General features: G+C 39.0%; 1 non-coding gene across 1 annotated transcript; it reads right to left on the bottom strand.

The window, feature by feature from the left end:
• Window positions 1–217: 217 nt before the first annotated feature.
• On the bottom strand, window positions 218–336 carry Trnal-caa. The gene is made up of 2 exons: window positions 299–336; window positions 218–263 (listed from the first exon to the last, which is right to left on the bottom strand). It is a non-coding gene; the product is annotated as a tRNA-Leu (tRNA).
• Window positions 337–13,851: the final 13,515 nt, after the last annotated feature.

Genomic DNA, 13,851 nt, shown 5'->3' with positions numbered 1-13,851 from the left:
AATGAGTACACACATTATAGGATATAACTGTTTTTTTTTATTATTTTGTAGTACTATGTAATGCAAGTATTTATTGATTCAAAGCCACAGTAATGAAATAGGCACTTCAAGCTCTTTCGTCACAAGATTATGTAATTAATTTGGTGCAGTAAACCAAATTTCGATACAGAGCGATTCTTTTCAAAACATTAGCAATGTATTTAAGAAGTTAAAATTTTGTCAGGAGTGGGATTCGAACCCACGCCCTCAGATGAGGACCAGAATGCTCGCCGACCCACATGCGTGGGCAAGGGATAACCTTGAGTCTGGCGCCTTAGACCGCTCGGCCATCCTGACAACTTGCTTATCGCTGCTTTCATGGAGGTATATACATAGTCTTTCCATATTTTATTCTTAATTGTCGTTTATAGTGGTCGAAATGAAAACCCAAGGAATAATATTATATATTTTGCTTTCGAAATTACAAAAGACTTCATTTATCATCGATATTGTAGCATATTTGTCTGCAAAAACGTCAAATTTACGCTTCTTTCGTCAGCTCCATTTTTGCTTTCAGCCGTAAAAACCACTGTCCAGGCTTAAAAACAAATTAAAAACGATGCGGACGATACATATCCGAAAGCTGTACACACGCTCAGCCTTTTTGCTCCTAATGGACAACACTACGAAATATAACTGATTGTAGTTTCAACGAATTCGTTACAACACCTCTCTTGAAAGAATTGCACTGCCCCGAGGGATGCCAGATTTCAGTGAGGGAAAAACGGCGTTTATCGACACTGCCATTTTTTAAAATAATTGTATTTACTGCACGTTTTCTTCATAACACAGTCAACACAATGAAGAGGTGTACTTCTCAGTTGAGCGTGCAATTCTCAACATTTTTTCATTAAACAGTACTGTCGAATAAAAATCAGTCAACTTTCATCATAATTGAAATAAGTGTACAATTCATTTTTTACTAGAGCAACTGAACTTCTGTTTCCCTCATCCCTCCATTTAATGTTCATAATGGAGAAAACTCCCTCTGTGAACACATTTGAAGGAAATATACCTAAAACAAATGTAACTAAAACACCGCAAAATTTTTATCCGCCAATCATTTCTATATTGTAGACTCATCTTTGTGGTATTGTTATAGTAGCCAACTTTGCTTTCAAATACTCATTCCCTCCCCCCCCCCCCCAAAGAAAACAAATTATAAACCATAGCGACATATTATCTACACTAAGGAAATCAACAATAAAAAGTTATCCGGCTAATTTCAAAATATTTGGAAACTTAGTTTTTCTTTAAGTGATATGCAATTCTTTAATGGACAAAATGTTACTCTTATCAAAATCAAATCAGTTATTGAAATATTCAGACAAAATTCATATATCTGTCTGCATTCTCCAATTGTTTGTTTTTCACCTGGTCAAAAAACAGATCATTTGTCCGATGTTCTAACTCCATTTTATTTTCTCCATCACACAGCATACTTCACAAATTCAGTTCATTTTTTCTAATTTGAGTACACTCTTCAAAAAATTTCAGTAAATGCAAGGAAAATTGTAGATATAATTCCACTAAAATATGTTGTTTTCCTGAACCAGACACACCTATCAAGTTATTTTTAATATAGCTGGGACAAACATCTACTCTAGAAAAGCATAATGTAACTGCTGGAAGATTCGCAACTATCTTTCTATGACAGGCTTCATGCTTAGCCACCTTATAGGTACATGTCTCAATAAAGCAATGTATTCTATATCAACAAATTGAAAGAAATCTTTCAACTGAGATACCCTTTTAGCTGAATTTGAGAAATAACTGAATGTCTTAATTACTAGCATTTCAATATATATTGACATAGTGTTCATACCAGATTTACAGCAATTTCAGACTGTAGGTGCGCAGCAGTCTGATTTCACTATACCACGATTTTTCTTTCTTAAGTCGACGTAAACAGGGTTTTTCTTCCCATAGTTTGCATTTATATTGTCTGCAGTAAAACTTGAAGCCTGGGACAAATTCAACTCGTGTTTTGGAGTCCTTGTCAAGATCTGCTCAGACCTTGCAGATGCAGATTCATCAGAGTCCTCGTAGAAATCTAGAATTCTGTGGGACACGCCTGCTTGAAAGAAAAAAAAGTACCTTACACAAATAGGTTAACACTTCTGATTACCTTTGTTGGAAGCATCGAAGTCCAGACCAAAAAACTTATGCGTTAAATTATTGACGCTGTTTGGTCTCAAAACACCAGTAATTAATGCCTCAAATTTTGTTTTATCACACGTGATGTTATTTGTAAATGTGGAATCTGGGAGTAACTGAGAAGATATTTTTACATTGCACACAGTGCTGGCTTAGCTAAGATGATGTTTAACTGTGTGAAACACGAATGTAAGCCCAGACGCTGTTATCTGAAAAACGAAGAAAGACGCACTAATAATAGCGTCTTTTTATAATTGCCTAAACATGTCTATTATTACCTTGAACATTATAAATGTTGAAATTCTCACGCGCCTACTACGTACCTTTTCTGCTTCAACAGAGACCACCTTGTAGAGACTTTTCATCAGTGTGGTCTGTACCGTTGTTAGGCGGCTGCGTTTGTGGTTGACACTGTTAAAATGTTGTCTGACATCGGTTACGCCACCGTCTGAAATCGAAAGTCCCTCTCTAGCTTTTCCAACACATAAGGTACACCTTGCTTTACATACATTTCTTGCAACTGACCGCATTTCTGGAAATTCTTTTTCCCAAACTGAATTATACACTTGCAGTCTTCCATCCCGGTGTGTGCTGGTTTGAATATATAATTTTCTTTATGTGGGCTTTGTCACAGTTCCGTCCATTTTGAACATACTGCTGCCACAAATAAATGAGTTCTAAAACGTAAAATGTACGATGACTTGCGATGGTGTGTTTAACTTGCTTCCGAAATTAAGAAATAATGTGCATTGTTGCATGAAGTGGAAGTATAGCTTGTTCACAAAAGGAAGAAAAATTCTGAGAGGGTAGGGTGTTGGGGGAACAAGTCGCACTTCCATCACGTAGTGCTAGTACTACACTCTTACTTACCGGTATCAGTTTATGCCCAAGCAACGCATTAATCGGAACTGATAGTATCATCTTGAATGATGGTGCTTTTTTTGCTCCTAATTTCGTATCATAGACAGTTCAAAATTGAAAAGAGCCAGTAATAAAACTTACATTTTGGTTATAAAAAGAACGCACCATAACAATCACTTCGCAATGGCTACAATGCAAGGTTCTGTGTCACATCCGTCTCACTCTCAGTCCACCACCACCTAGAGACAAGACAAGCGGCGCGAAATTCGTAGCAGGTCGTGACGTCACTCCAAGTGGGCCACCATTTTGTGTTTCGAAGCGGTTGTGTATCTACACGTTTGTTGGGTTCTAGTGCTACATTCGTGCGTATAACTAGCGAGAATAGTGTTTACTTCTAGTGAATCTACTGTGAACATGGTTTACAAATGTTGTGTACGCAGGTGTCGTGGGAATTACGGAACTGAACGGAAAGTAATGTTTTCCTTTATTAAAGATTCGAATCTGCATCGGAAATGGCTTTCGGCGATTCATCGGGACACTTTAAAACCCGCTCAGCTCACGAAGGTATGTAAATATTATCTACCTAGTACATTTTTTTTTCTAGTGTAATAGGAAATACGGAAGCGTCCGATCCCACCCGTCTGCTTTGACCCATGGCGTCGCAAATATGGCGGAAACAAAAACAAACACACACACTTTCCACAAGAAGCCTAATGACACTAACGGGACAAGCGCGGGAAATGGGGTGTTTTGGGTGGGGGCAAACAAAATATAAACAAATTTAGACGCCTTGCGTAGCTACAACGTGTAAGTGAAGACGGCCATGCATGAATACCCACCAACCTCCCCAGGGGTCGTAACCCCTGCAACCCATAGAAGATAGAGATGCTTCAGTAGCTGATTAGTGTTTTTTGTCATTTTTTAAAAAAAAATCTCACGGGATAGAACGAACAGATCAGAAAGATAAATATGATAAACTAAAACAGAAATTCGAGGAAACAGATAATTAAAAGAAGTAATAAGTGTTTTTAAATTTTAAAAAAATCTCACGAGATAGAACGAACAGATCAGAAAAGTAAATAAAATAAGATAAAACGGAACTGGAGACAGCCACACTCAAACCAAACTCCGTGCCGTCATGACGTCACACACAACACCCTTACGTCACGGGTCAAAGCCGACGCGTTGGATCGGACGCTTCTGTCGACCCGTGTAATATCTTAAATTTTGGATAGATTCAACTAATATTGTGATCAAAAGTTCGCAGTAAATAGTGTTCGTTTTCAAGTGGCTTTATTTTGATTTTGAAAACGAAATATAAATTTGTGGCTCGTCTTACATTTTATTCGTGTTTAAATCTGTCTGAAATTTGTATTTTGTTACACATTACCGATACGTTTAATTCTCTATTTGTGAGTGGGTAGTGGTTTTTCTTTCTCGCATTAGTTAGCATAAGTACTAAAGAATATTGAAACTGCTGTTTTCATGTTTAAAAAGTAACCTCTCAGTATGAAGCATTTCTATGTTGTTTTTCTATGTGTTAGCTTTTCCCGTTATTAGCCATTCACCATCATTAGCTTCGCCAACTCGGAACCAAATTATCATCTTTCAACCTTACCTACACTTCAGGTTACGCTGCAGAGTAGGTGTCATTACAACCAGATTTCAGTGGCGTCCTGTATCACTTGAGCCACCTCATATAACGATATTCTCGTTAATAACACATCCAGTTACTTAATCAGTCCGGTATCTTAAATGTTCTAGTTGGTTAATTGATATGTCAAATGTCATTTAGTTCATACAGCACAGCTTGGTATGGAATGTTTAGTTAATATCTTCTTAACATATTTCCAGTTGGATGGTCATGACTCTTATTGAGGTGTGTAATTTATGTTGGCATCTGCTCAACTTTGTGTTTCGCATGCGCTTACTCTGCAGTTGTTCTTCTGTCCAAACATGAAATTTGTGCTATGTCGAGACCCTCATTCAGCGCTACCTGCAATGACACAGTTTTAATATGTGCCGGCATAACAACACCCACAGTGAAATATTATTTTACAGCTGTTATTTCATACCATGACAATGTAGAAACTGTAAAGTCAAAATTATAATATAATTGCTATGTTAACATGCAGAATCCAACAGACCACCGAAATTTGGTGACATTTAATGCATAATAGGAACTTCACTCTTATAGTTCCATAAATGTCACGGAACTGCTGTAACACAAGCTGTCCATAGGTATTTTCTTCAAATACTGATGCATGTTGAGGCATGCCCCTAATGCTTATAGTACTAATTAATAAAAGAGTATTACAATGAAATATGCATGTTGTTGTAGATCATGGTATATTACTGTTAGGTCTAAATGATTTATGTATTTCCACTAGGGTGTGATGTGTCAAGTTGATATTATTGGAAAATGAATAAGTATCCAGTGTTTTTTTTTTCTTTATTCCACATACAGACACACATCTCTAGATCATGCTGTATACGGTACTAACTCAAACTACTTTGTTGCAGGTTTGTGAACTTCACATCACCGAATCTGACATCTGCCGGCACACGGAATGTTATGATGAAATGAAAGGCACAAAGCTTACTGTCAAGCTATCAAAACCAAGACTTAGAGAGGGTGCTGTTCCATCAGTGTTAGCAGGCTGCCCAAGCTAGTTCTCTACTCCATCCACCAGCTCTCTAGAAAGTGCAGAGGTAAGGCGAGCTAGATTAGACAATGAACGTCTTCTAAATGCAATTAATTATAGTATAGTAACCAAAACAGAGCATGATTCGAGGAAGTTATTTTCTGCTTTTGAAGCATTTCTGCAGCGCGTAGAAAGAGAAACTGTTCCCAGAGCGTGGACCGTTGCTAAAAGTGACTGTCCTAATTCCATTGTTTACTGTATTACCCGCTCCATCTGTGTCTGTATCCGTTGTAGTGACAAATGAGTTCCAGTTGCCCGCCTATCGAAGTAACACTGAAATAAGAAAGATAGGCTGTAACAAAATATCATACAAACTTTCAAATATCAATGATTTGTTTACAGTATTATTCAAAGTAAAATAATTAGTCAGTGCAATAGAAAATTCATTAAAAAGCCAGTGCCTTCTTATACAGGACATTTTAAATTATATGTGCAGTTCTGTAGATAAAGAAACATCAAACAAATTCAATTTTTAAGTAAGCAAGTTAAGTTGCTATGTAGCAGTGAGGAAAACTATAGGTTTAATCCACACTTTTCTGTATATTGTTGCCGGCCGCCGTGGCCGAGCGGTTGTAGGCGCTTCCGTCTGGAGCCGCGCTACTGCTACGGTCGCAGGATTCGATGTCCTTAGGTTAGTTAGGTTTATGTAGGTCTAAGTCTAGGGAACTCATCACCTCAGATGTTAAGTCCCATAGTGCTTGGAGCCATTTCTCTTCTTTTTATTTTTATTTTGTTGTAGCCTTCAGTCTATCTCCCCTCACGCCTACAAATTTTTCGGGTCTTCTGGCAATTTTATTCTTCCTCATCCAAGAACCTAACAGAAAATGTTCCTCATATAGTAATGGTCCTCATAATGAACAAAATGAAGGTGCTATGCTCTTGCATATTAAGGAAAGATTTAAATCTTTGCAGGCAAAGTGATTGTACTTTTTCTTTAATGATGGATGAAATTCGTATTAAACCTTACTTTGATTACGAGGGAGGAAACATTTTGGGGGCGGCATTTGATAGTGACAAGGCTGGTACTACAGCATATGTCTTGGGAATACAGAAGGTCAACGGAAGTGTCCGATTCCACACGGCGACTTTTGTGGTGTGTGATGTCACGACGGCGCGGAGTTTAGTTTGTGAGTGTGGCGCGTTTATAGGTGTCGTTTTGTTGCGGTCGGTGGCGGTATTCGGTTCATTTTCGTGTTATTGCTTGACCCGTCAGGTATTGTTTTTGTCTGTGCTTCGACAGGAATTGGTTTCAGCCGGCCGAAGTGGCCGTGCGGTTAAAGGCGCTGCAGTCTGGAACCGCAAGACCGCTACGGTCGCAGGTTCGAATCCTGCCTCGGGCATGGATGTTTGTGATGTCCTTAGGTTAGTTAGGTTTAACTAGTTCTAAGTTCTAGGGGACTAATGACCTCAGCAGTTGAGTCCCATAGTGCTCAGAGCCAATTGGTTTCAGTGAGTTAACGATTTAGTTTTTGTTGTCTCTAAGTTATTGTAGTGCTGTTTGCTGTATGTCGCGTGTGAATTTGTTTAAATTAATTTGTTCCTGGCTTTATTAGGTATGGATATGACGGATAGGTTCAACACTGCGCGTTCGCGTGTGTGTGTGATTGTGGTGGCTATAAACGCGCCACACTCACAAACTAAACTCCGCGCCGTTGTGACATCACACACCACAAAAGTCGCTGGATGGAATAGGACACTTCCGTTGACCCTGTGTCTTTATGTACAATCATTGCTGTCTTCTTTTAAAGAAGTAGTGCATGTCCTTCCAGTGAGAAACCTTGTAGCTTAATAGTTATTTTTATATGTGAAGAAAATATTAAATGGCCTTCATTATATTGGTTTCAAAGTTATTCATGTAGTGAGTGACAACAATGCTATAAATAGGAAATCTGTAGCACTTTTTTAGCTCACCTCCAAAACTCAGTATAGTTTACACGCATCTATCTAATCCAACTAAGCCACTATTTTTTGTAATTAATTGTGTCCACATCCTTAAGTGTATACGTAATAACTGGGTTAATCAAACGACTCTCAAGTTTTGATCAAATATCCACAACTTTTGATGGAAGCCGCGGATAACTGTCAGGTGTTAATGGCATCATTTGAGCATTGAGGCAGCTTCATAAGATTGAATTTATTGGTCTACTTAAGCACTCTTATGGCCTTACTTTGAAGTCTCTTTATCCATCTTCACTTGAGAAACAGAATGTGAACCTTCTTTTGCCAGTATTAAATGAAGATACTGCTGAAACCATTTCAACTATAGCTGAACAGAAAAACTTATTACAGTACCAGACAACTGCAGAATTGACTAAATTATACTTACATGGTGGAAAATTGTAAATGTTAAGACAGTTCACAAAGTTGTTCAACTAAATGACCCCTTCCAGTGCCCTCAGTCTTTAAGTAATAATGATGAAAAATCAGTTTTTCTGGAAAAGTTTAAGTTTCTTGTCTGGCTCTATTGGTGGAAGGACTTAAGCCTGAAAAGTAATACCCTTTTAAAGGAAACCCATATAGCTCTGACACACACAACCAGTGGTTTGATTGCGATGGCAAGGTACTGTATTTACGAGCTTGGTTTCACTAATAATTTGCCTGGAAAAATCCAAACTGATTCTCTGGAAGCAAAGTTTAGTCGTTACTGATCAATGGCTGGCTCTCAGTATCTCATATCTGTGAGACAGATTTTTGAGGTGGAAGCCAAGATGAGGATGCATAACGTGTTACCACTCACGTTGAATTCAAGTACTTTTGGTGAAGTGCCTGTTGCTGAAGGGTTACCTTTAATTGTAATGATGACACAAAGGAGACTATCCAAACAGACTCTGAGTTTATGGTTGACGTTATTTATTTGGAGGAAGATTTCAAAAAATAGTTCAAATGGCTCTGAGCACAATGCGACTTAACTTCTGAGGTCATCAGTCGCCGAGAACTTAGAACTAATTAAACCTAACTAACCTAAGGACATCACACACATCCATGCCCGAGGCAGGATTCGAACCTGCGACCGTAGCGGTTGCTCGGCTCCAGACTGTAGCTCCTAGAACCACACGGCTACTCCGCCCGGTGGAAGATTTCAGGCAGGCATAAACATACCTTCAAATATTTACATATTTAGTATGATACTGTGTTTGCAGTGTACTGAAGAAACAGTAGTGTGAGGTGTGCAGCAAAATACCTTCTCTTAGACAAAGAAATATGCCTGCATGGTGACCAGCATCTTAGTTTAATTAAAAATTTGGACAGGGATGGTCTTTTTTCCCTCAGCCTGATGTTGTGAATGTTGTTTTTTACTATTACATTACTGTACAGAAATTAATATCTGTCCCAAATGAAAAGAAAATTTAGTCATCCAACAGTCAAAGGGTGCTTGTTCAAAATGTAACCATGAATGCTGTTCAGGAGAAAAGTTTTTTCTTAACAGACTTTGTTTGCAGTAATGGTCATTTTGCAGACAAAATACTGAAGTTGTTAGTCAAAGCATCCACCAATGCATTATTAAACAATTACATTAAGAAAAAGAATGACACCTTTACTGCTTCTTTTAAGAAACAGAAGCTTAGCACATTTTAATTTATATACAGTTTACATGCTAGGACATTTATCAGATGTGACAGGAAATTTCTATTAAGTGTCACACATTCAGTTAAACTGTATTTGGCCCAGTGAAAGCAGAGGACTGTTCTATGATTCATATTGGTGTAGTACCTTCAACTGAATGCACACTAATTGTCATCTGGTCCATATAGCCTGTAGTTTTTGGATAGTTTGCTTCCAACTATTTCAAATGTCAAAAAGTCATAACTGTTTCCAAGCAAGTTATTCAGCTGAAGTAAATACTTTGTCCAGTACTAATGGCTAGTTTCAACCTCATCATTGTCAAATGTTATCAGATTGTGTACACATCCATCTGTGCACTTGATATTGGACTAAGGTTAAAACTGGGCCAGTTTTTCCTAGTAAAGTCTTTATGTCTCCCAGCTATTCTGCGCAGAAATATTTACATCTTCCTTTCAATTTGTTAAGCCTGTGCTGTCAAACAAGAAGAAATCTGTTAAAGTAATACTGTGTTAAACCTCATGTAGTTCATTAAAACTATGTACATAATTAGAGGATGTTATTTTGGCATGCAGACTGTGAGTTAACAAGCCTTGCGCTCTCATTTAAGTATATGGCCGAAAGAGTCAGCCTTCAGGAATTGTGAAACGAACCCTGTCGTCCAGGACCGCATGCCACAAAGGGTGCAGATTCACCACGAGATTGGGAAACTCACAGACGTCTATTGTCTATCGAGGCCTAAGCCCTGTAGTGTGTGAGTGAGACAGACGAGAACCTACATCATAGGGAAACCCAGTAGAAGGCTTACGTGGCCAGCAATACATAGCAGTGTTAAATATGGCGGACCTAAAATCGACCATAAAGGGAAACATTTTAAACTATTTAATTCTGTAGTAATTCAGGGAATGAAGCCACAGTAATTTTAATCTAACTTCCTCCATAAATTTTCATGGTGATCCAAATTAAACTTCCATATTGATCATATCTATAATAGTTTAGGATTTACTGTCAAAATTAAATTAACAAGTTTTGTAACAAAGACCTGAATGCTAAAATCTGAACGCTTTGGTCGATCTGAACGCTTTGGTCGATCTTAACGATCGACATTTCATATAGAAGCGCATCATTAAAATGACAAATGGTGTGAATATCAACTCTGTAACTTGATTTGTTTAAAAAATACAGTAAATTTAAATTATGAGTATTTTCAGTTAAGCATCAGATCATCATTTCCTCCACACAAAACACATTGAACGATGACCCCGTGACACCTTATTGAACCATTAGGTAATAGAATTCTTGTTGTCAAGTTTAGTGCATTATAGTTTTTTGTTCTGTATTTATTTATCAGTAAGGACATTGTGCTAGGCTCTTTGCCATGTGAAGTGAAGTGACATTCAAAGTAAAGAAGGAAATTGTATTGGCTTTATGTAAAAGAATTTAACGTTTATTATGTAACGAATATTATTGTTACTTTATTTAGAACGTGAAAGTGGTCAAGCTTTGATTTTTTAAGTATGTCAAAATTTAAAATAATGTAGAATAAGCTGTAGCCAATCAGATGAGCGGCTTCAGAAAAGGGAACTGCCCTAGTCAGTTGAGCGACAAGGTGCAGCGCGCGGGAAACGCAGAGTCGGGCAGAGGGCAGCGCTGGTGCAGACGCGAAAGCGGACTGTCGGTCCTTAGGAAGTGAAACGACTTAGAAAATTTTGCGTTGTGTGGTATCGCGCGACTTAATCCATGAGCGGTGAACACGCGCGTGCATGGAGTGAGCTCTAACTTATCGTGTAAATATCAAGGTGGAGTATAGTGTTTCGAAATGAGATTGAGAATGATCCAACTGTTTCAAATGGATTTGCGCTCGAGTGTATCAGTAACTCTAAATATGACCACTTTCGCTATTAGTTTGCTTTCTGAATAAACATTATTCTAACTAAATCGCAACGGTGTGGCCTACATCATTTATGGGTCGTTGATTTATTTCCCAATATTATTATTACTGTTATAATAAGTTATCTTAACTTTGTATTTCACAAACTTGCCATCAGCCGGACACTCACCCTGACCTGCTTGGGGGTACAATATACAGTTTACAGACCTAGAAACTACTCGTAAATAATGCAGTTCACAAACAACACGTAAATTACCAAAGTAAACTGGTACACATATGCGGGAGAGGAAGGTTAGGTTAGTGCACATTATGTATTTTGGTAGGGAAACTGACGCAAATATCGATCCTAATTACGTAATTAATCACTAAGATATGCCTAATTACACAGCTATGTGCATAGTGCAGCACAAGGTCGGTATAAAATCGCAATATAGCGCAAAAACTCGTGTTATCCTTCTGGGAAAAATTTTCGCAATACCACTCGAAACTAGCGACAGAAACACTAAAAAACTCGACTCCACAAGCCAGTGGGAAAAAGGCTGGGGTGTCGGGTTCTGTCTCTATTCTTTTTGGTGGGAAATAAGCACAACTGACTAGATGCTGGTGTTGGCCAGAGAAGTGATTAGGAAGTATATTTATTACCTGCAAGCGTGTAGCATCTATCGCTGTTTGACATCAGAGTACACTACGGACGCATACTAAGTCACCCTACAGCCCAGGTAATTGATGCCAATATACCTTATCACAGATGATTGAGTAAAAATGTGTCACAATTCTAATTACACTTCGAAAATGTCGTTACAAAACCAGAGACTCATACTGAACAGGTCATAATGCAGCACATGTACTGGGGAAAATCGTAGTCCTAAAAGACTGCAGAAGAGGCAGTATTTTAACATCCACCAGCGGCCTCACGACATGTGCTGGCCACTGTCTGCCTCGAGATGCTGGTCCTTCACCAGCACAAAAGCAGGTATAGTGAACTAAACAATAGTAGATAAAAGGACGGCCTTCCCGAATGCAGCTGGCCGGAGTGGTCGGCGGTTCTAGGCGCTACAGTCTGGAGCCGAGCGACCGCTACGGTCGCAGATTCGAATCCTGCCTCGGGCATGGATGTGTGTGATGTCCTTAGGTTAGTTAGGTTTAAATAGTTCTAAATTCTAGGCGACTGATGACCTCAGAAGTTAAGTCGCATAGTGCTCAGAGCAATTTGAACCATTTGAACCCAAATGCATCTTGGCCGTCTAAGGTATAGTGACACAGCCACCCTTAATGGTTAGGGAGGCGCAGCTCGGGCGACGAGCTGTCGCAGACTACACAGGACCTTAACGCCTCCAATAGGCCCCTCGTTCTGGGATGGAAAAAACTTTTGTTCAGTGTCACGTAGGACACTCCAGCTGAGACCAGGGCGGAGCTGCGGTCTCGTAGAGAAGTCCATTTTCATTTAGTTTTATGAGCAAAATCGGTGTGGTTTTTTTAAATTTGACTGCACTCGCCTCGCATTATTTTGTGATGCCCAGTGAAGTGTACTGCCACCAATCACAAATGATTAGTGCAGACATACCCTTCCTGCATAAAATCACCAAACAAACAAAGAAAAAACAAAAAAAACCTTCTACTCTTTTGATGTGAAAACTACTGATCACTACAGAATGTCCTCATAATTTCGAAATTACGTTGATCATGAGAGTCACTTTCCACAGCGAGTAAGTTTTGTTTTTTCTGTAGGCGGATTACACTCACCAAGTAGGTCAAATGAGAATCCGTGGAGGGAACACGATGGTTTGTGTCAGTGCATTCCATGCATAGCTTCCACCACCAAGATCACACAATTTTCCCATGACTAAGAAATCATTGTGAGCCACTGAGTAACTAGAAACCTATCCCATCTGCGAAGACCTTTACGTGAAAACTCGAAAAATATAAAGGAAACTGATATTTCCAGTCGCGAATACCGATGTCGGTGATATAACAGAATCCCAATCATCCTTATACTTTACTAAGTCAACTCAGGTGTTTCTTTTGTCTAGAGAACCAGCAAATGTGTCCTCCACACGTCTTTCATCTGCTAGATGCACTCAACACACACCACAATCGATCTTCACTCAACCAAATAAAGACGGGAAATGTGAAGAAGCAGTCAATCGGTCAATTTACTTGGCAGGGAATAATGGTCCAGCGCAAACACATATCCATATTGGATCTTATCAAATTTCCAAGTGACCTCGAAAGCTGTCCAACACATACTATGTATTAGTCCGCTATTCGGCCGTCTAGAGGACGACATGGGTAAGTCGACTACATTCCTGCACCTCAATAGGCCTCTCCATTCGGACGACTTCTGCCGTTAGTGGGAAATATGAATCATTCCCGCCTTAGGCGACCGGCACCACCACGCCAAGCACGCGTAGGCAGCATCATCCTACGAAATCGGTCACATATGTATTTGATCGCTATACTTACGATTAAACATTACGATTCCAGTCTCAGTTGAACGAGAAGTATCGGATATACTCCCTCCTGACGGCTGTGGCTCTGGAAACAGAAGTATCTGTACCATTCTGATGTCTTCACATACTCTTTCCCTTTGCTATCACAGTATTCCAAGTCAATTCCATACCTTCCTTACGACTGGAG

The sequence above is a fragment of the Schistocerca piceifrons genome, chromosome 1, assembly GCF_021461385.2.
Source record: "Schistocerca piceifrons isolate TAMUIC-IGC-003096 chromosome 1, iqSchPice1.1, whole genome shotgun sequence".
In the NCBI taxonomy this organism is placed as follows: domain Eukaryota; kingdom Metazoa; phylum Arthropoda; class Insecta; order Orthoptera; family Acrididae; genus Schistocerca; species Schistocerca piceifrons.
The sequence above is the reverse complement of the archived record's forward strand: the minus strand, read 5'-3'. Positions and strand labels throughout refer to the sequence as shown.